The following is a 24,493-nucleotide window of genomic DNA, read 5'->3' as shown; positions in this document are numbered from 1 at the left end:
ATATATATATATATATATATATATACGTAGATAAATCAATAACGTTGATAACAGAAAAAAGAAAAATAACAATAAAGACCGAATGATGGGTAAAAGTAAATAACTTAGGAAATCATAGCCGGGTTTTGGGGTAAATATTTTCTAATGTTCTCCGCTGTAAACTATGGTAATATTTATCATGAAGGAGCTGTATACATTCCAAACTCCGGCAAGGGACAACCCGTATGTACGCTATTGAAACGAAATCCAATTTACTTTACATATCTTCCTCCAGAAACAATAAAATTCTCTATCATAGGCACTCTAGCACAAACATTCCAGAAATAACCTGAAGTCATTATAAACACATCTTGGTCCACTAAACATTTCATGTAACTCGAGAAAGTCGTTGGGCCTGGATCAAACTGGGGGCCTTCTGCATATAATCCACTATCTGTAATCACTAACTTGAATCTCCACCTTTTACGTTTACGACACACGTTCATGTATAATTATGATATGGCTGAGTTAGGTTTTTGCAAAATAAATAGTAAGAAGAACAAGACATACATGAAAGTGTGTTGTAAACGTAAAAAAAGATGGAAATTCAAGTTAGCGATTACAGATAGTGGATTATGTGTTGAAGGTCCCCAGTTCGATCCAGGTGCAACAACTTTCTCGGATAAGATAAAATGTTTAGTGGACCAAGAAGTGGTTATTCTGGAGTGTTTGTGCTAGAGTGCCTATGATAGACAGCGTGCATAGGGGTTATCCCTTGGCGGAGTTTGGACTTTGCTACTTCATGAGAAATAAACTAAAAATGTGATTTTTTTCCCTTAAGGAGAGAACATTAGAAAATATTTACCGTAAAATCTGGCTGATTTCCTAGGCATATGAATATTATGTGCTAAACTTGATATTCTTTTTCCATAACTTGTCAAAATACTTGCACTTCAGTTTCCTTTTACGATAGAACATGTTCTTTCGTTTATGTGCACTGCCAAAATTACACTTTACCTTTTTCTTTCTTTTTCATTTTCTTCCACACGCAGCAAACAACTGACATGAAATCACAAAATGTTCTTTGAAATCCGGGAAAATGGATGCCCGTTATCTGACGATTATTTCCGTGATGGTTTAAAAAAAAAAAAAAAAAAAGTAATCACTGTCACATTCTGATTCATTAAGCTTCATTTTGGCTTTTCGGAACGATGACAACTTTTTCCTTTTCTTTCGTTTTCGTCTATTCGTTGAAGCTGGTGCGAAATGTCATCATCTTGTTTACGCTTGCGTTAGCTCGAACTTTTCATGGTGCTCACTCTTTTACGCATCTTTTAAAACACTTTTCTTGTTCCTGCTTTCTTTTTGTTCCTTTCCCTCTAGGAATAGCGATAGGCTGACTTGGAATATCACTATAGCATTGATTACGTTCGTTTTAGTGCAGATGCAAAATTCTTTTTCTGCCAGCCCTGTTGTTGGCGCAGTCGGTAAAGTGACGGTTTGTAGACTAATAATGTCTTGGATTCCAATCCCATTCGGGTAATGCATGTTATCTCCCCCCCCCCTCCCTCGTTGACAGACTACTTAAGCCTTGTACATAACCATTGGTCTTCAAGACCTGTGGGGAAAAAAACAAAAAAAACTTTTATTTTACTTCATTTGAAGGAAGGCATCTTTTAAAATCAACACCATACATTTACATATTGTGTACAGTTATAATAACCTCGAATGCATTGTTTCTCCTAAACGCTCCAATAATCTCGAATTTTTCAAAATATTCAAACGACTCGATAAATGCGATCATATTAAATGTTCCAGTATTTGCTGCTCTCAAACAGTTCAAGACCTGTGAACAGGTCAAGTGTCTCGAATATTTCGAGTGCCTCGAGCATTTCGATTGCGCGTCGAACATTTCGAGAGTCTCTAATATTTGAAGTGCCTTAAACATTTCGAGAGTCTTGAAAGTTCAATAATTCGATAAAATTAAAATTCTTTAACGACGAAACGGTTTTGAAACTGTTGCCGATTACTGGATTATCGGAACAACACTAGTCCCACCAAGACTCAAACGCAGCGCTTTTTCTCTAAAAATCTCTTGAAAAGCTCAAATTATGCTGTTTTTATTCATTTGTCGTCTGCAGGTGCATTATCATTGACTAACGCTGTTCAAGCAGTTAGTAGCAACTGGCGCGGCGTGGGATCTGCTCAACGAAGAGTTGCTCACGTTTTCTGAAATAATTGAGAACACTTTACTGTTATCTATTTTATATGAATACAGGAAATTGATAAAAATCACTTCTGAAAAACAAATTATTCCAATACACAGAAAATTGTTCTAATAAACCAAATTCATTGAACTAAAAGTAATATCCAGAATAATGCAAAATAAAACTATTATACTCTTATCATTTCCTGCTTTCTGCAAGCCTGATGGAAGGATATTTGCCAAGTACGTAGTAGAAAAGAGGAGGTAAGTTAGTACTTCTGTATATTCCTATAACCCATTTACTAATAAAAAATAAAAAAAAAGCAAGTAGCTATTTTGCACAAGCATGAAATATATTTACTGTCTTAAAATAATAATAATAATAATAGATGTTGATGAGCTGCAGGAAGAGAAGTTGGAGTAATGCTTATACATGAGACTACGTTGTGTGTACAGTTAAAAAAAAAAAAAAATCGGAAATTATAAATGCTTCAATGTAGCATATTCTGTGACGGTTATCTTTGTCAAGTGATGAATGAAATAACCAATGATGCTATCACGGCTACTTTGAAAGTTTCATCTTTGTATTTATGTATGCTTCTTAAGAAAGCAGTTTAAAATTCAATAGCAATAACTGGACTGAGAGTAAGCAGAAAACTTAATCCTATAATCAGTTTGAAAACTAAATTTTCAGCCGATAGGATTTCGACTTTAATTTCTTAGGTTAGAGAGAAATGGAAACATTCCATTATCATGGGCTTGTCAGTGTCCACTATGCGTATGCGATTTTCCGCTTGGACGGTAACGTTGCTTACTACGTTTGTTTGGCTGGTTGGGTGTAGTTTAGCGTTTCTTTTTCAGCACAGAGGCTATATGAGAAGTGAACCTACAATTTAAAGTGGAATCCAAATCACTATGATGCGTTCATATTTCAAGGCTCTCCCACAGGGAATTAAACCTGAGTATGCGCCCTAGCCACTAGACCAACGATGAGGGCGTTGTTGTTCACTACATGTTGGGCATTGAACCGTCTGAAGAAGTTTCATTCAAGTTTACCCTATTATCACGTGCAATATTAAAAGCAGATTTATTTCGTATAATAACACCACAATTGAAATCAGAGTTTAATTTATAATATAGGAAAAATAGTTGCAAATACACTTAAGCTAATACCGTAGAAAATCTAGTGAAATCGTGCTATTTTTGAGAATAGTATCTTCTGTACGTAAGAACACTGTACTATATTGAATATGTATAGTATTTCAATACTATAAATATTCAAATCTTATCATATTAGATTTTTCTACCTTTAGGGTCTACTATAATACAAATTTTGCGTTTTAGTGCATATTTTGATATATTTACGTATCTGGGGCTGCCGATTTCCAGACATTTACCGCCTTATGCAGAGTCGTTTTGATGTATGATTAGCGTCATACTAAAGGCCTGACTACTGCAGGAAGTATATGTTAGTTGAACTCTTTAGTATGCACTAATCACGTGTCAGAACGGCTTTGCATAAGGACCTTAGTGCCTATATCTCCGTGTCTTATTAATATCATACTGATTTATGAAATATGAATAAAATCATTTTTGCCATTTCCATGAAGTAGCGATTTCTTTTTATTTTCGTCTACCAGGGAACGACATTTATTTGAGGGAGTAGAGGAAAGTAAAAATTTCACCTGAGAAATTCGGTAAAGTCCAAACCTTAAAATTCTGTTTGTGATCCACTGAAAAATAATATGTACACTAGGCCATTAGTTACATTAACGGATGGCTATCCAAAACTCGACTACGGTATATGAAGATCATGAAGTGTCGAAATCTAAAATTGGGTTTTACTTATCCATTGTTGTGTCTTATTTTATTGTAATTGAAAGCTTTGTTATGAATATTCCGTGGTATAATACATTCAAAGAGTCTTAATCTAACTACTGCACAAGTGCGTTCGAAGAGCGTCCCGTCTTATAGTTCTTCTGATGATAACTTCTGCATCACTGACCATTGAGGGCGATCTACATTTTCTTTAATTTAATGATAATGTAAGTAAATTATAAGCAAAAGGATGTTGATTCGACTTTGAGGTTATTTATTCGAGGCTATCTTTGAATATAACTGTAGATATAAAGTTCCTTTCTAAGAGTTCCCCTGACTCGTAAACTATTTGAGAAACAATTAGTCAGACAGCACACGAGAAAAAAGTAATAGCAAATATTGCAAAATCTACTTTTGTGCGCATTTTGGGGTTTCTCGAATTACAAACTTTTTTTCAAATAACACTTCTCCTAACTTGAAACTCAAATAATGAAAAAGGAGGTGTTTTGCATAAGAGTTACAAAACAAAGGGTCAAAAATCAGGCCTTAACAGTTTGGTTAAACAGCAAAGTGAACAAATTTGATCAATTTTAGAGTACATAGTGTCAAGGTTAGTTTTCTTCCTGAAGCAGAGTGATATTTTAAAACCATGTACTGGCTACTTTGTCAAACCAAGTATAAAATAGCAAGGGGTCGTTTATATAGATGAAGTAGGTAAAAGGCAAGTTATTGCATAAACAGTTAAAGAACAAATGAAAAGTAAATAAATATGTAAACATGTGGCTAACTTCTTGAAATTGTCTGTTCCTTAGACACAGTAGGTCTTGAAATATCACTTCGACTGAGGAAGAAAACTAGTCTTAGAGAATATTTATCCTGAAATTGAAGACTTTATTTGTAAAGAACTTAAGATTGGTTTTCATGCTGTAAACAAATTTGTTGACATGAAAGCAACTTTATTGTCAAACATAAATTCTGACGCGCACACTATGGTTTTCATGCTGTAAACAAATTTGTTGACATGAAAGCAACTTTATTGTCAAACATAAATTCTGCCGCGCACACTATGGTAATCCGATTTAGAAGTATGTCTGTCATCTATTAAACAACACAGGATTTTAAGGAATAACCGAACATAAGAAACCGAAAGTTCTTTGGTCCTGCAATTGAATAGGACACCTAGAGATATTTACCCTTAACTTTGTTCCGCAATGGCAGCTGGTGTTAAAATCTATAATGAAATTGCCCCCTTTCTTGTGATATATTCTGTAAGAGTCACTGTAACTAAAACATACGTCAGTTGTATTTTGTAAAAAGATTAGACAATTAAAATATTGAATACATATTGTTTTAGAACTTATAGAATGTTTGATTCTTAAGAGTTTAACATTCTTCTCTAGCACCGAGATAATTTAACCAAAATATATACAGTTCAAAGTAGATTCTGGATGCATGCACTCTTACTGGGAATCGAATCGATGTCTCTTCCACCCAAGGAGAGAACTCTTAACTTCTTATCTGCAAGAGAAGCAACCAAATAGAGTACTAAGATGATGAATAGAACTTTAAAAAGTATTATGGTGCTTTGTTTAAATTTTAGTGTATCTCTTAACAGTTATTTTTGGGAAAGAGGGAGATCGTACATATTTACTTGGAGTTACTCGTTATAAATAAAACATTGTCTTCGATAGAGTTTATCGACCCCTCAGCGTGATTGTTATTACAATCAATCCCTTTTCTATACAAAATTCTGCGTCTTACATAGATTCTTCTTGTTTCCAGGTATATACCAAGAAGCAGTTCATCAGATGTTGCGCGTAATAATGGCCCTTTTCGTCATGAAGGAAGTGAATACAATCTACCATGTCTTGGAAATGTTTTAAGCACAACACCTTTTACAGAAAGCCAAGCAATTACCCTCAGTAAAGTAAATAAAGGTATTGCAATAAATACACTGAATAGGATCATTGCAGATGAAATATATGCTGAAACTCTGAACATGAAGAAGCATATGTGTGAAATTTGTTCTAAAACTTTCTCGCGAAGAAGTCACGTAATAAAGCATCGCAGGATTCATACCGGAGAGAAGCCATTTGTGTGTAACATTTGTTCCAAAGGTTTTTGCGAGAAAGGAAATCTCCGCAAACATTACGTAACTCATAGTTCCGAAAAGCTCTTCGTCTGTGAACGGTGTAATAAAGGATTTCGTCATTCACGCTATCTAAAAATGCACAAAAGTCAACAATGCTTCCGTACAAGCGACTAATGTAAGATTGTTACGAGAAAAACTGTCAGATATCCGTACGACTAGTGCCAAACTTTGCCAAACAACTTTCGTACTGTAAAATGTTATAAGACATAACGATAATAGTTATTGGTTAGGATGATATTAACTCATAAAAGATACTGGAATTAATCCATGACATAATCATCTGGTTCAGCCTTAAATTCGTCACCTAATAGAATATCATTTTTATTTTATTTGTTGAGACACTTTTCGTTGTTAAGCTTCACCATTGCTTTGATAAAAATTCTTTTTATTATAATTACATAGTTTTAAACACAATTCTGAATTTCTTTTAAGCTGTAAACATTTAACAATAAAAGTAAGAAGGAATTTTGGAAGAAAGTTGTGTATATGTTGTAATTAAAGAGCACTATCTCAATATGTGCCTGTTGGAGTTGAGAAATAATCTAGATCTCGTCAGTAAGGATCGCCGATCATTGAATTTGAACCACGATCTCAATAAATTTTATAGTCTGTTGTATATTTAGTGTTAAGAGAAAAAATAGCGAAGAAGCTTTAATTAAGGTTTATTTAGCACAATTTCAGTCTCTACTTAAATAAAGAATTGAGGAGTTTGATGCAATAAGGGCGTAAGTCTGAAACATGCAGTTGGAAAAAAACGATTTTGAAAATTTAAGTAGTTTTTTTTTCTTCCATAAAACAGTGTAATATGCTGCATTTTATTCCGATATTGAATTGATATGTTACCAGGAGGCTAAACAAGCATGCCAAAAGCCACAAATGCGTTTGATGCTAAAAGGGCTTAACTCGCTTATGCCCTTATTACATCAAACTCCTCAATTGTTTTATGAGGTGTATCTAATCTAAACCAATTAATGCTTTTTTTTAAAAAAATAAAAAAAAAAATGTGTATAATTAAAGGAATTTCTCAAAAGACAATCTGTAAACTACTTTTGAACAAACGAATATATTACCTGTTTTAAATCTTGGTATGTTACATATACAGTATTATTACTTATGAAATCATGCATAGTTAATGAGGAAAGTCTGGGGAAGGGGCGTTGGATATCGATATACGTGTCTACCATACTAGGTATGAGTTTCGTTAGATTAAATTTGGAACAAAAGTGTTTGATGTTCACGAGAATTACGAGGCGCATCCAGAAAGTAACTTTTCCAAAGACCGTGAACAGATACAAAACACAATTGAATGGAAACATTTATTGTACCAGATACAGGATGTATTTAGGTATTTTTCAACGTATTCACCAACGGAATTCAGACATTTGTCATGCCGTGGGACCAGCTTCTCTATACCTGTGTCATAGAACTCTGCTGCCTAAGATTAGAACTACTGTTTGACAACCTCTTCCGTAATAAGGAGCGGGGAATCTGTGGGAACTGACCGTTGAGTTCTGTTATTGTGAAGCGACGATTCTGCACGATGCGTTCCAGAATAAGGTCCACAAGGTCGTCTGTGATGACGGTTGGCTTCCCACAGCGCTCCTCATCATGAACATTTTGGCGTCCTGCTGCAAATTGTCTACACCAGCAAGGTACCATCTACTTGCTCATGACGTTAGACCTATAGACCTGGCACAGCTGACGATGGATTTCAATAAGCTTTATGCCCTGTGCATTCAAAAACTTTATCACTGCTCGCACTTCACACGCGTCCGGAGCTGGAATAGGAATGCCCATCTTAAACCACTGCCACGATGCTAGGGAAGCTCCGCCGGCTTATGCGTCATGCTAGGACCATACTCTCTCACGTGCACGCAGTCACTTTGCGCAACATACGGTTTCCTAGCTATAAAAAGCGTGGGAAAGTTACTTTCTGGGTGCGCCTTTTAAATTATCCAGTCACCTACCAACAAATATTTCTTATTAACAGTAGTTTCTTCAGTATTCAGAAATTTCTAAATGATAATCCTTATTATGAAAGAAAATGTCTCGGTCTGTGTAACACTAATTCATAATAGTTAATAGTCGCGCTAATAGATGTCGCTACCTGCCTGACGTCAATAGGCAGCTTGCGTGCATACAGTTTGTAAATTTAAAACTATTGGATAATTTAATTGCAACTTAAAAACTGCTACTTTCAATATAAGTACTAGTATGTGTGTGTACAAAAACATCTCTTAATAATGTGTATATATATATTGAAAGATACAACATACAATATTATGTGTTTGGCTGTTCCAATGTATTTTACACCTGGCAATTGTATACTCCAAGGATAATAAATAAATAAATAAACAAATCGTTCATCCATCTTTTTCAATAAAAAAAGTCAAAGTCGTTTCATTATCCATACATTTCAGTCTGTCTTTTCAACATAATAACGCCAATTGAATTTTTTTCACTTGTATAGAAAGCTGCCGTAAATTTTCTAGTTACTTTGAAACTACAGATTCTTAATAGTTAAAGCATTACTATTTTTACTTTGCCAAAACATACAGTATTACATACTTTTGCGATTTACAAAGTATAAAATGCTTCCAGAATTGCTTTTACTTTACATGATTCTAATATTAACGGGTGCAAACTGTCAGGCATTGATCAAACTGTCATTATCTTTGAAGTGAGGGAATAATATTTCAAGATACACAAATTGCAATACCAACAAGGAGACAAGATAGAAGCGCCAAAGTTGGCAGACAGAGACCTGACAGAAAATGTTCAATTTACCGCTATGTGCGACGACGTGTGACAGCGGAGCAAAACTGGCAACGTTCAGTAGCCTGTGGACCCACCATGGGTATCAGGACAGCTGTAACATGTTGAGGCATCTAGAGAATGAGTCCTTGCATGCCCTCACGGGGTATGCAAGCTATGCATCTCCGACTCGATGCCACAGCTCTTCAACTGTAGTTGGCGGATGTTACAGGTGTGAGGGGCGATGGTTGCACAATCGTCCAGATGTGTTTATTCGGCAAGAGATTTGGGGAACATACCAACCAAGGAAGCAGAGGAACATTGTGATAATCCAGAATGTGCACGTTATTCTACTGAAATGTAATCCCGATAGAACCTGCACTAAAGGGACTACAATTGGGTCCAATTCCTCGTCGTTGTACCGTTGGCTGGTCAAATGTCCCTTAATACATAGGAGGCACGAACGGCAACGGCATCTCACACCATAACACCGCGTGCAGGACCGATATGGCAGAAGGCTACAACCTTGTGTCATGGTAGCGCCAGATACGAATTCGGCCATCATGATACATCAGACAGAAGCTTGATTCGTCTGAAAAAGGATGTCGTGTCATTCGTTTCTCCATGTGTGACATTTTCTAGGGTTACCTCGTTATGTGTAGTCTCCGATACCGATGCTGTGCAATCAGCGAAAACCGCAGCAATGGACGTTGTGCAACATCCTCCAGTGCTTGCGCCAGTGTGTGGGATGTGATTATCTGATCCACCAGAGCCATACGCATAAACTGTGTCCTTGCGACCCGTGTTATGGCGTGTCTCCATCTTTTCGTTTAACCAGGATGAATGCCACAGTTATTTTGAGCTTGTTGAATTTCGCGCCTATTTCTCTGCTAGATAACCCAGTGATTGCCGTCCCACGATTTATCTAAGGCTGACAGCTTTGCATCATAAGCCATTTCTCTATAATTGGTTATTTTACACACACAAACATGCTAGACATAGTTCAGTTCACATAACAACCGTATGAGTCCAATAATCAACTATCATGAAGTGCGCAGTTACTTGGTATGTATTTATTTACCATTTTATTACTAGAAAATGTGTAACTATAAAGTACTAAGATTGGTGAATTATTAAGATTAGTGAACTATTTAAATATCAAAATAAAGTAGTTCACTTTTTCTTTTTAATAAGTAATACAAGGATTAGTCATAGATCACCGTGCAATATTCTGGTACACAACATACGTGTGTCTATTACAGTGCAATAAAAGCAGGTAAGCATTCAAAGTATAGCCTCTGTCAGGAGCCACCTTCCGTCCAGTTTCTCGATGCCATATCTTATCTTTAAAGTCAAAGAAGTCAGTCTCTGCTATTTCTCCTCTTGTTGGCTGGTGAAATATTTTGATATCTAGAAGTGTGTCATGAACCGAAACAGTAGTAATACGAAGGGGGCAAGATTAGAACTATACCTGGGTATGACATCAGTTCGATGCCATCAATTCCTTGCATTTTTTGTTGCGTTTCTAAAGCCGAGTGTGGGCGTTATGTTCTTGCAGCAGGGCGCGCTTTCGGTTCCCTAATGACGGTTAATTTTGGCGTGATGTAGAATACATCCGTTCCAACTGTTCAGAATAAAATTAGCACTTGATTGTATGACCATTAGGAATAATCTCGAAGTGAATTACCCCTCTTAGTTCCATCACACACAGCACATGATTTTATGCTAGAAACGGCACTGCTTGACGACCGGTTCTGGAAGCTGGCCTTTGCTTAACCACTGTTTTTGCGCATTCAGATTTCGAAGAAGAAGAAAAGAAAAACACGTTTCGTCGCATGTGACAGTTCGTAGTAGAAAAACGCACATCACGCTGATTTTGCGACAGTTGTTGGCACAATACCACAGCTCCTGATAGTTTTCCTGAGCTTGTGAAGGTGGCGTACTACAGTGGCTTTTGACATGCCGAGTTGGTTTGACAATTGTCATATGCTGATGGTTGGATTTTCCTCAGTGGTATGTCGTATGACCTCAGAATCTGTTAACTTGGGGCAGCCGGACCTTGACTAATCTTCGACATTTTTACAACCTGCACGAAATTTCTCGAACCAGTGAGTCACTGTGGTGTGGTTCACTACTTCTTCTTCTTCTTTCGCATGACAAATGTTTTGGGTTGTTGCGGCAGCGTATGCTCAAATTCAAACTCATAATTATAATATCAATTCACGTATCAGGCGTCGTTGAGCACTCATTGTCACAGCTATTAAAATCTGACTGAAGGCACTGACGGAGTGACGGCCTCCGTGTTAAATAGTCTGCTTGCCACATTACCTCTTGTGCCATTTGACCTTGTACTTACGGTTGATCATGGTGTATATAAGGGTTGTGGAAATATTACGTGACTTATTACTTATCCCTGTATTTCATACATTACACGTAGCATATGAACATAGTGACTGGACTTCGTTTAGAAGTATCACACTTCATTGAGACTGCCTTAGTACTCGTTAACTCTGTCATATGCAAACGATTGCAGCAACCACCGTTGGTGAACCATCCACAAGTTCCTGAAGCACAAAAGCGAGAATGTTTCTGTTCTAAGTAATCTGTACAGTGACCAGTTTCCAAATCAATTAATCAAAATGATTTCTAGACAGATAAAATAGAGTATTTAAAGTACTCCATGAGAATCAACGAGCAAGATATTTGCCGAAAAGGTACATGATACGACCGAGGACCAAGTTCTTGCACCTATTTTTAAGCAATGAGTTCTGTATTATTGAACCACTTGATCCCATCCAATTGCGTGGGATCTTATTTTTTAGAAAAGACTGAGTAGTTGAAATGGATTGTCCATGGTTCATTCTAAAATACTATGAAAATATACAATTCTGTTATTAATATAACCACTTTTTTGTAAGCCTTTTTGTGATATGTAGAACTTGAGTATTTGTAAATATGAATGAATATATAGTATATATATATTATATTATATTATATATATATATATATATATATATATATATATATATCTTGATTTAAACGTAATTGATTAAATGTGTGAACAAAAGGTTTACCAAGTCCATGGATAAGTTACATGATGTCAATTTTTTAATAACTTTTTATGTCTGTAGGTTCCTTAAATGGTAGGTTTTTGTCTCTTGAATTTTAATTTTCGTTTGTAGGTTTGGAGCAAAAACTTCGTCTGTATCGTCAAGTCATTTTGTGGATGTTAATGGTTATTCTACTACAAACGAATTAAGAGGAAGTCACTCAGTGCCTTTTGAAATGGAAGAAGCCTATGATAGTAATTTTTATGCAAATACAAAAGAAGATATGACTGACAGCTACCATAACAAAGGTTTTCCCTATGAACAAATAAATGAAAGTAATAAACAAGGAACTGGAAAGCTATATGTATGCCTAATATGTCATAAGAGCTTTCGAAGAAGAGAATATCTAGTTGGTCACATAAGGACTCATACAGGAGAGAAGCCTTTTGTGTGTGATATTTGTGGTAAAGCCTTTGCAGACAAAAGTGCTCGTAAAAAACATTTGATTAGTCATGGAACGAAAAGAGCATTTGTCTGCACAGTGTGCAGTTTTGCTTTTCGTTTAAAACATCATCTTAAAATGCATTATAAGAGAATACATAACGTAGATTCAAACTTCTTGTAGTACTCGTAAATGAAAAAGCAAGAACATTGTGGGTAACTTTCTTTAAGGAAAGAAACTTGGACTTTTTATTTTGTTTAAATTTTACGACAGATATTCACTTGAATATATTTATAATATTGCTAGCATTTAACAGGAAAAAAAAAGGCCAAAAAATGAGAATGAGAGATCGATAGACCCCTCAAGCTAAAGAAAATGTATAATGATTGTAATCCTGTATAAGAAAAATGGTATGAATGATTGTAATTCTGTATAAGAAAAATGGTATGAATAATTGTAATTCTGTATAAGTACAGGGTGTACCAAAAGTAGTTGCTCACCTGTTGAGTGATCAGTACATTTTTATTATACAAGAAGAATGGCATGAAACAAAATTGTAGGTACAAAGGAATGATGTAAAAACCAAGTGCTTTACAGGATCTAATTCTTTTTCTCCATTTGGAGGTCTTCCTGGCGGTCATTAACATCGATGCATGCATGCATCCGAAGACGCACATTTCTGCACGCATCTCGGCACATTTGAACGGGAATGTTGTTGAATTCCTCGGTGATTCGCGCCGTCAATTCCGCAACACTGTTTATGGGTCTTGCATTGAATGCTTTGTTTACCGTTGTTATTGTCTTCCACTGTGGCGCAGAATCACCGTACAGCTCCTTCATTCCTCGCTGGACTTCCGTAACGTTGAGTGTGTCAGAAAATAGGCGAACGCAGTGGACACGTTTCTCAAGCGTCATGCGAGCTGCCATCTTGTAGTGTTGCCAACTGAAAAAAAAAGAAGAAACACCATTACACCACAACATAAACAAAACAATAAACAAAAAACAACATCAGTCATACAGCCTAACCTACTGCACATAACAATAAGTGAGTCACTACTTCTGGGACACCCTGTAGTTTTCGGGAAGATCGAGAAATACATTTTTGTTGTGAATATAAATATTGGTGCTTTGCGATAACCACACCATCTATCAAGGTTTGATCTAATACCTTCATCAAACTTTACATTATGACGGTAGCGAGACGATAGGGGTACAGAGATTCAACCCAAAATTATTATTCTCTTTTAAATTTAATTTTTTTGTTTCACTATAATATTGTCCAAAGATAAAACGTTTCTATCGATAGATGACATCAAGCTGAACAACATGACATGCTTGAGGTTATATTTTCGTGCGTAATTTTTCGAGAAAAAATATTTTTGGGGCGCTAAAACTTTTTTGTTGCCAATGATAGTAGTTTTTATTCTGTCCGAACTTATTGTTTATGTATTTATTTGTGCATTTACTGTATATGTTAAATAAATACATTGTTAAGTAGCAGATTGTATTTGTTGTTATTCGTCTTCTTCGCACGTTCTGCTTGTAAGTAAATAAATTGTGGATTAATGAGCGTCCAGCACCTTTCAGGTACTCGTGCAAAGGAAAAGAAGTTCTTAATATATATATTTACCGATTTTTTTTTTTTAAATTCTTGCCACTTCTATAGATTGTACTATAAATAAATTTTGAACGGATGAGCACCGTCTTCAAGGGTGAAAATACGTGGTTAGTCTTAATGACGCACCGGATATTGTAGTGGTTAGCGTACCAGCATGGTAAGCAGGAAACTAGGTTCGATTCTCGTCCCAGTCTCACATTTAGCTGTTTGAATTTCATTAAACTCACTGTCGTTAGTGCTTACAAAGGCTGTGGTTATCCTGGTTGATTTTAGTTAGCACATCAGCTACCGTCACCAGTATTTCTTGCTTTGTAGATAGCATTGTTTACGAATTCTACAGGATAGCGTTTTCTACTCCATTTTTCTAGTACAGCTAGGCAAAATTACAAAGCTAGTAGAGCAAATAAGGTTTGTAGTTCATATTGTATTGGATTCAGAGTACCAATTACATGTGTAGCATGATGTGAAGAAGCATCCAGACTACACTTCTATCTCGAAGGTTTCTGCAAAAGGTTATTGTCATCCTCAGCACAGATCCTTTCGGAAAACTAGCGTTGCTGGACAAATGACATTACTGTGCATACAGTCACTTACACACTTTCAGTAGGGAACATTACTAGTGGAACTGCATAATTGATTGTATACAGGAAATGTTACCAACAGTGATGCAGTTCGTGTAGCAACGCTAGATTCGAGAAAGAGTCCATGCTGAGGATCGGAATAACTTTGGCTGAAACGTTCACGGTACAGTCTGAGTGTTTTTGGTAAGTAAAATGTTTGTTAGTTGATCAGTACACTCTATGTTTAACAGATAATTAATTGGTTACAATATATAAACATACTATTTACATCAATGATATTAAGTAAACATAGTACTAATATATTAATTTTCCAAGTGCTTCCAATAGTGTTCTTCACAGAGAAACTCATTGCCGGAATAAAATGTATCACTTAACTTTTTTTTTTCTGCTTCTTTGAATTTGTTAACATCTTGACTCAGTTTAATGTTTTATGATCAGTGACAGAACAATTTGATGAGAAAAAAAAATAAATAAATAGCCCTACATATTTCCAGTCTACATAAAAGAGTATCTGTATTTTCCTTAACTCGCGTATTATGATGGTGTACATTTACATTTTTGTATATTTCTTGGTTTTGTCTCGTACGTACATTACACAGTCTAATATGTGTATTATTACCTGGTGTTAAAATGGGTATGGACAACTAGAAATGTCAAAGCTGTACTGAATATATTGATTGGGAGTTGAGATTAAAGCTACGACGTATATAAACCCTGAGGAACTATGAATTCGTGTCTCATATACTGGCCTGCACATGTATATTCATATTCCTCTCATAAAAGATATTCTAACTAGTTGAAACCAAATCTTTGCAAGAGGTATTCCTAGACAGACTGTTATTCAAATACAAAAATTGTAAATTTTCAAATTATTATTGTGAATACAATTCACATATTAAAACCTTATTAGATAAATTATAAAATATTGTTTGTGTATATGTGTCAAATTTAAAATATGACAGAATTACTGAATTTTCTGAGATCGTGCCGCCGTTTCCATTTCGCATTTGTTGTGCAACAGCTCTGTTCCCAGGTAATAATAATATTTAAACCCGTAATTCAATTTGATAGAGTATTTTCAATAGTAATTTACATTAGTATCTTGTATTATTTTAAATATAAAAGTGCAAATTTAGAATACCATATCATTTCAGAACAGAATAAGTAGTAGTTGGCGATAATAAAGCATGTGTCGGCGATAATGAGTTCAAAACTCATGGAGGAAAAGCTTTCAAAACACAAAAGTTGTGCTTTCATTTTATTCCAGTCTTTAAAACATGCACACGTATGTGGCTGAAGCGTTTTATTATATTTCATGTCAAATCAACGTGTCACTTGACCTATCCATCACCGATTTTTTCTTTTCTTTTTTTTAATTTTACATGCAGCAAAAAAAAAAAAAAAATAAATAAATAAATAAATAAATAAAAATAAAAATAAAATAAAATCAACCCACTACTATAAGTTACTTGAGTGTTTAATTGAAAGGAGTAATATATTCTTTCGTACACTTGATAAGTTCACTAATATAAGCATCCTGCCTCTTCCTATCGTTTGTTTGCATTGATTTCAAGGGTTCAATTATGTTACATGAACTCGAATTTTGAACTCGCTGGAACTGTTATTGTTCATATCAAATCAGAGGGTACCTAAACATACTTTTCTTTTTTTTTTCTGAAATTTACTAACAAGATTCTTAAACTAAAAACACATGTCTTGTTCTAAAGTTGATGTACGCAAAAGTAATAAATTCACATGCATTTTAAGAAGGCAGTGTATTTCATTTATTATAATCCTACCAAAGTAAAAGATAATTTTAATTGTGTTAGTTCATATTCTATTAAGAAAAAGAAATGTAGTATATGATTTTACCAATATTTTAAACTTCTTTTCTTTTTCTCTTTTCCCTCCCGTTCACCAATCGAACGCTATATAAAAATCATCTGTAGTTTCTTTTATTTTAATGTAAAACATTACATTTCAAAATGAATACTAACTTAAATACCTGACAGCTGAAGTATATGTCAGCATTTATGCGTACATTTCTGCATTTTGAGTCTAAAAAATTCATATTAAGAAATTCCTTGATTTGACCGCATTTTGTAAGCTCAAATATATTGTCAGCCAATTTCAAATATGTCGCATGTAAAGATATGTTTAGCTATTTGAATTCAAAGAAGAAATTGTTTAAAAAGAAATTACATCATCTGAAAAACATGAATAGGCAAAGTTAACATAATGCTGTGTAAGTACTTTCGTTTATTTATTTTTCCATACATTCCAATATACTTTTCATAATGTTTTAATAACAAACTTAAAAATAAAAGGTAAAACTTATCAATCATTCTTGCGTTAAAATTTAACATTTGTATAACGAGTTAGTTAGATGCAAGTGTATCCGCATTTTGGCATTTCAGAATTTCGTAAGCCCAATGTACTGAGAAATGTGTGCATGTTGTATACGAAACATAGCTCTTATGTTTCATATGTATTCTTAAGAATAGGTTCATGAAGATATGTATTTTGCTGTAATTTAGTTTTGTATTGATTTAAAAGTAAAATATTCATAATAGCGCTCCAAGAATGTTCGTAATTCTTTCAGTAATTCCGACATTCTTTTATTTACAGAAATCGAATAAGTACTATTTCGCCAAATGAAGACTATCAAACTAATCTACAGAACCCCTCAAGACCCTGTAATTTATGGAAGAAATCAGATCCAACATTCATCACAAGGTCAAATCAAACATCGGTTATAGAAGATAGTATTAGAAATGCATCATTTTCAAAAACAAAACGAAATTCCAATATGAAATCAGTGAATTCTATGGAAGAAGACGGCTGGAAATATCATTGTGAAGTGTGTCTGAAAGGATTTCATTTTAAAAGTCTGTTAGACATTCACGCCAGGACACATAGTGGCGAGAAACCTTTTCGTTGCAAAACTTGTAATAAAAGTTTCACTCAAATAGGAACACTTAATAGACATATGGTGGCACATCTTCCTGAAAAATTACAGTCGTACAAATTATGCAGCAAAAAGTACTGCAAAAAAGTATAGAATCCAATGTAGTTTTCATATTATCATTAAATACTAGTGTGTGGAAAATGAATATGGTTTGTGTTGGAAAATGAGTATGGTTAGATCACATCAGATTAAGTAAATTACATGGAAGATAAAAATCGTGTGTTCTTTGGTTTATTTATATATAATATATGCACAAATGTGATTGGACATCATCTGACTGTAAAATACCTGTGTCATTTATTACTTTGTAGGTCTATCATTTTCAGCACTTTTTGGTAAAGTGTCTGCTAGACGTTCTTCATTATTCCTGGACTTCTGTAACCAAATCCGTCAGTGAAAGAAATCGTAACAATGTAGTCTAGTCCCGCTGTTCCAGCTTTTTTGAAAAATTAAGCCTATTTAATGTGGTGTTTCCGTAACATTTCATTTCTATTGGGGCATAAACGTCTTTTGAGTAAATCCACCTATCAATTTCGAAAAAGTGTGATACGCGATTCATTACTGTTTAACACCCGCTGCTATTGCTCCCGGATCAAAGCTTTCGTGTCAGTACACTATCGTAAACACTGAGTACAGATATTGAGTATAAGAAAAGCAATTTTTGCAATTTTTTCCTGTCGCTTGGTCCTGCTTTAGCTTTGGTGTATTCCCTTAATGTGTCTTTTACCTTCTATCTGTTGATGAATTGGAAACGATCATAAGACGATTCAAAAGTATTCTCATCTTGAATATTTTCTAATGCTTTTATCAAAATTTAGGGATAACTTTTTCGTGCTAGCTACTTTGCCAGCGAATAGTCTTGGTATACTCTACTCTATTACCATTATTCATGTGGTTCGGATTCCACGTTAATCAGTAGGTCCACGTCTCAAATAGCCTCGCTGCTGAAAGGGACGCTAAACTAAAATCAACTCAACTCAACTCTATTACCATTATGATACCTTATTGATTACGTCTGTTGAGTGCGTATGTTATTCCGTTTTGTGATACTATTTAGTCACTTCTGTGCACATAATGTAATTATATAGTTTCTAAACACTACATACATAAATATATTCGACTTTATAACCCAGTACTATTTGCCAATTAGAGTGCTGGTTTCTGAATTATTATTTTTAAATTTTGATTTTGTGCATTTTATGAGCTTTAATTTCCTTTTTAAATTAGTTATACAGAACAAAAGATGTTATATCTTTGTAAATCTAATTATGATTTTATTATTGTACTGAACAGGAAAAGTTAATAAATAGTATCAAATACTTTGTGTAATTCTGCACTTTTTACTATACCAATAAGCGTTTATATACAGGGTATTTCAAAACAACACCGACAACGTTTGAGAGGTGATTCCTGACTCCAAGATAAGACGAAAAGTATAGACCAACCTGGGTACACAAATGCTTCCTTTCGAAGTTATAGACTGCCGAAAACATGAAAAAATGAACTTTAAAGATCTATAGTTCCAATATTATGGGACCTACCGTAGTCGGCTCAAGACTTCGCTTAGGAACTAATATGTGCGCTATCCAAAAATATATGTTTCAGAATCCTGAGGTACTCATGCAACAATTTTTATAGAGGGAATTTGGCTAGGGCATATAATTTGAAGTACTTACCAACTACCTCTGTAAACATTGTTGCGGAAGTACCGCAAGATTCTGAAACATGGATATTTAGATAGGGCACATACTAGTTCCTAAATGAAGTCTTGACCCGACTACGGTAGGTCCCATAGTGTTGGAGCTATGGACCTTTAAAGTTCATTTTTTCATGTTTTCGGCAGCCTATAACTCCGAAAGGAAGCATTTGTGCACCCAGGTTGGTCGTCTATATCTTTCGCCTTATCGTAGTGTCAGGAATCACCTTTCAAATGTTAATGATGTTTTGAAACACCCTGTATATATATATCCAGTCATACTTAACATACATTATTCACATAACATGCAAATAGTTCTAATCGAAACGAATAGGTTTATACACGTACATGTACAGTTCTCTTGTATTTACAAGTACCAAGACTACAAGTACGTAGAAGAACCAAGACTAGAAAAGTATCAAATGTTCGGAGCAGAAGATATGAGAAAACTTGTTTGTTTAGAGTTCAACGTTCCTTTTAGCAACGAGACCATATGAGACGTAGTTCCTATAGTGTGATATGGCGATCTACATAATATTACACAAGAAATCCAAAGGCGAGTATGTTTACCATTTAGTGATGAGCTGATCCCTTACGAGAAAGTTCGTTTCTGTTGCTAAATTCTTAGCATTAAAAGTGCTGTACCTGGTCAGTGACAATAATAGTGTTCGTGGTTTCTAGATCAGTCCAACTTTTCGAATTTCAACTTTTTCTTTAAAATAGCTTACGATAAGTACTAAGAAGATAACAAACAACAAGTAATTTATTTATTTATGTGTTTTCTCCCTTTCTTTACATATATAATAAACTGATTAAGTTATACTGGTATTGGTGTTGTCTAATTTTGTTTTGATAAGTTTTGGGGAAGCAGCATCAACGAATTCTTCGATATCAGTACCCACATACGAATAGTTTTCTCTGTTACTCTAACTTCAGTATTATTTTCCGGTTTACTTGTAACTATTTTTTCTATTTTGTAGGTGCAACATGAATAATTCTCACACAAGCAACCTTTCAGAGCTATCACAGCGTTTCGTTAAAACTCAAGAGGATAAAAATTCAAGAGCCACCTGTTCCGTGGTCTGTTCACTCAGTGAAACAAAGATACAAGACGAATTTCGAAATGCAAACAATGACGATTCAAGCCTGTCTTCGAACATTAATATGCTTCCTTCCGTATCAAAGTATGTGTGTTCTGTTTGTCGCAAACAATTTAAGCAGAAATGTCATCTTACAGTGCATGCACGAATTCACACTGGAGAAAAACCATATGTATGTTCAATATGCTTCAAAACATTTCGTCAAGATTCGCATTTACGCGCCCATATGGGAGTGCACAGATCGGAAAAACCATTTTTGTGTAAAGTGTGCTCTCAAACATTCTGCTCCAAACAGACTTTGAAAAGACATTATATTGCCAAACACTATTAATTTCATACTTACTCGTGCTTAAAAAAGAAAAACATTGCTTTGTTTAGTAATTAAAATTACTTTGTAGAGTGTATTTCTGAATTTTTTTTGGGGGGGGGGGAGGGGAAGTCAGTATGATATTTCTTGAAGCAGGATTTTCTTCTTACAACAATTACCATTCGTTTTTTATAGCAATGAAAAACAGATACAAGAAAGGCTGGATACAGTGCATACACTATAATGTTAGGATAGAAATGTTTATTAGTATTAAAACCATCAGTGGTTTTAGTTTGTAAATCACATAAAAAGTTTCCATTAAATTTTATTCTCTACAAAATATCCTGAAATAGCAAGACTCGAAATATAAGAGTCCTGTAAATCAATACTTCATGTTAACGTAAATATTTTCATTTTTCTTTGATTTCAGTTTTAGATTTCGAGGTTGAATTTTGAGTAAAAGCTCCTGCTTAGATTTTGTGATGCATTTTAAATTTCTAGCTCCATCATTTGAAAATAACTGATATGGAAGCATAGTAGAATGTTTAGTTTGCTACGCATTATAATTACATTTATTGGTATAAATTCAGAGATGGAATATCTTTCTCAAATCATCTTGAAGCTTTGATGGTGGTATTGAAGAAATGTGATTATTAACGATTTTCAGCCATTAAAAAAATAAATAAATAAATACACTGTGTTTTAGAAGTTTTAATTATTATTAATGTTAATTTATAGTAACTGTTTTGATTGGATTTTTTTTTTTTTTTTTTTTTTTTTTTTAATTTCTAAGTTCATTATCGATAGATCAAGTATTTCTTGAAACGTAGATTCATTGTCATAGTTTTTCATGAATTGTATTTCCTGAGCGTTCTTGAATACTCTCTTAGAAATTTCTAAGTTTCACATTTAGGTTAGTAAATTCTTACAGTTATTATTACATTTGTCAGTTATTTCTAAGGCCCGGATTTGTATGTAAAAACATTTTTTTTTTCAAACGTACAAGCCCAAAACTAAGTTTGTTATCCCAGTTAAAAGTCTGCAAGTGTAAATAAATATTTTGGACATTTTTATAATAAAAACACATTTTAAATAATTTTCCTTTTTTCAGTTCTGAATTTCACTACTTTTTTTCTCTCGATAGAAATTAATCGGGAAAAGAATAGGGTACATAAATTTGTCCATCATATTTACAAGCAATTACCCACTTGCAGAAACAGAGTCGTCATAAATTCTGCTAATCAGCGCTGGGATAACTTGTGCCAAGCAAAGAGCTTTTAAAAGAGCGCTTTGTATTTCAGGGTGTCTACTGGTCATGAAAATCATGAAAGTCATGAAAAAGTCATATATTTTGCTTAGTGGTCATGAAAGCCATGAAAAAGTCCTTTATTTACCCAACTGGTCATGAAAATCTGAAATCTCAGAGTATATTTTTATACTTTTATACCTCATACTGATGTACTGAAACAGTTGTATCAGGTCAGTAATTGTGAGAATTTCCCCCACCAGTTAGTGCTGGCTAACTGGTACTTTACTGTCTTCCTAGCTGCTCCCCATTTCATCTTCTAGTCTCTGTAATATAGTAACAACTTTTTTGTCCAACTTTGTGATCTGCTATTTCTTTACTTCTAAGAAATGTAAATTGTGTATTTTTGGGCCTTTAGACTTATGCAAATAATATTATTCGTTTGAGTTTGCAGATTTTAAATTTGATTATCTACTTTTTTAAAACGAATTTCTTTTATAATTTGTTTTGTCTTTAGGCAGTTCTCTGAGTGCTTAATTTCAGACAAATTTCTGCTAGATGGATAATTATACTCAGAATTAAAACTTAAAATACAGTATAGAGTGATTCACTGGTAAGAGCAGGCCCGTATTTAGGTAAGTGCTCTTCTGTGCTCGAGCACAAGGCGGCAGAATTTTAGATTCTTTCTCTAAGATTCACAATAAGTGATATTTAAGACTAGCAACCCGCATAGTTCCGATGCACCACTGATGGTAGAGTTTATTATTACTAATGGTAAATTTTTATCGCCATGGTCATGAAAATTTGAACAAAAAGGCCATGAAAAGTCATGAAAAAGTCATGAATTTACTTTCTGGTATTCCAGTAGACACCCTGTATTTGGTCTAGGAATTAATTCGTGCGGTTGGACAAGAGATGGCGCAACAAACGGAGCGTCCCACAGTTCCGTGTATCCACACATGTGTTGCAAACCCCTGTCATCGCGTATCGTTCGTAGTATAGGGCAGTGGATTAAAGCGTCAACAACACCAGTTTGTAGTTAAGTGAACATGGTGCAATTTGTGCCTGATAAAGTGTTTTTGCGGGGTGTCCTGCTGCATACTTTAACATGCAGAAAAGTGCGACTGAAAGTCATCGTATTTTGGTGGAAGTGTATGGTGACCATGCTCTAGCTGAGCGAACGTGTCAGAAGTGGTTTGCACGGTTTAGAAGTGGTGATTTCGGCTTGGCAGACTAAGAACGAGCTGGACAGCCAAAAAAATTTCAAGACGAAGAATTGACAGCATTGCTCGAGCAGGATTCGTGTCAAACGCAGGAACAACTTGCAGCAGCATTAGGCGTTGATCAAACAACAGTCTCCAAACGCTTGAAAGCCATAGGAATGATTCAAAAGATGTCACATTGGGTTCCACATGAATTGAAAGACAGAGACGTTGAAAGACGAAAAACCATTTGCGAATTGCTGCTTCAACGACAGAGCAGAAAGGGGTTTCTGCATCGAATTATTACGGGTGATGAGAAGTGGATCCATTACGAGAACCCTAAACGATAAAAGGCCTGGGTGAAATCAGGTGAACCAGGTCCATCACAACCAAAACGAGATATTCACTGTGCAAAGGTTATGCTGTGCACATGGTGGGATACGAAAGGTGTGGTATACTATGAGCTGCTGCAACCGGGTGAAACTATGAATGGAGAACGTTATCGACGACAATTAATGCGTTTGAAGCAAGCTCTGGCCAGAACACGACCAGAATAGGAGAACAGACATGATAAACTTATTGTTCAACATGATAACGCTCGCCCACATGTCGCAAAACCGGTCAAAAACTATTTAGAACATGTCGGATGGGAAGGTTTACTCCACCCGCCGTATTCACCAGACGTTGCTCCTTCGGACTACTACTTGTTCGATTGCATGAACAACGATTTGATTGGACAGCGGTTTACTTCTTCAGAAGATATCGAAACATGGGTCTCTGACTGGATCGCTTCCAAGGATGAGGACTTCTTTCGCCACGGAATCCGTACATTGCCTGACAGATGGGCGAAAGTGGTGGCTAGCGATGGACAATATTTTTCTTAAGGTATTTATGTATTTTGTGTTTGTACTACAGCTTCAATGTGTGCGTACCAACCGCACGAATTAATTCCTAGACCAAATACTTTGAAGTCAAAACTGAGGGGACGACGAGCGACCGTAGGTAAACGAGAGGTAATCGTAGCCACAACATTATATTTTATATTACTAAAGAAGGGTTTCGTTGCAGTGCGTTATCATTGCCTTCACCACCACGTGATTTGTCTGTTGTGGTGATGCTAGAGCTTCCAGTCTGGCTTCAAAATCCTACCCTAATTGTCGCTCTTTTACCAGAAGCTTTTTGATGGCAAACGTCTCTTTCATTCGTAACATTATCACGTTTTACGTTATCGCACTGGACATTTGGCGCCAGTGCCTTATATGCCACAAAATCAAGTTGTGGGACTCTTGTTAATGGAGTCTTTGTCATATAGTGATAAAATTAATATTTTTGGATCTCTGAATTAACGATGCCCGAAGTGAAATTCAGTGTGCG

General features: G+C 35.1%; 1 protein-coding gene across 2 annotated transcripts in view; it reads left to right on the top strand.

The window, feature by feature from the left end:
• Positions 1-24,493, top strand: part of LOC145680486 (uncharacterized) — a gene marked incomplete at its 3' end in the record, with an annotated part of 146,248 nt that overhangs the window by 95,097 nt on the left and 26,658 nt on the right.

The sequence above is a fragment of the Thermobia domestica genome, chromosome 3, assembly GCF_964235325.1.
Source record: "Thermobia domestica chromosome 3, izTheDome1.hap1.1, whole genome shotgun sequence".
Taxonomy (NCBI): domain Eukaryota; kingdom Metazoa; phylum Arthropoda; class Insecta; order Zygentoma; family Lepismatidae; genus Thermobia; species Thermobia domestica.
This window is presented reverse-complemented; position numbering and strand designations above follow the sequence as displayed.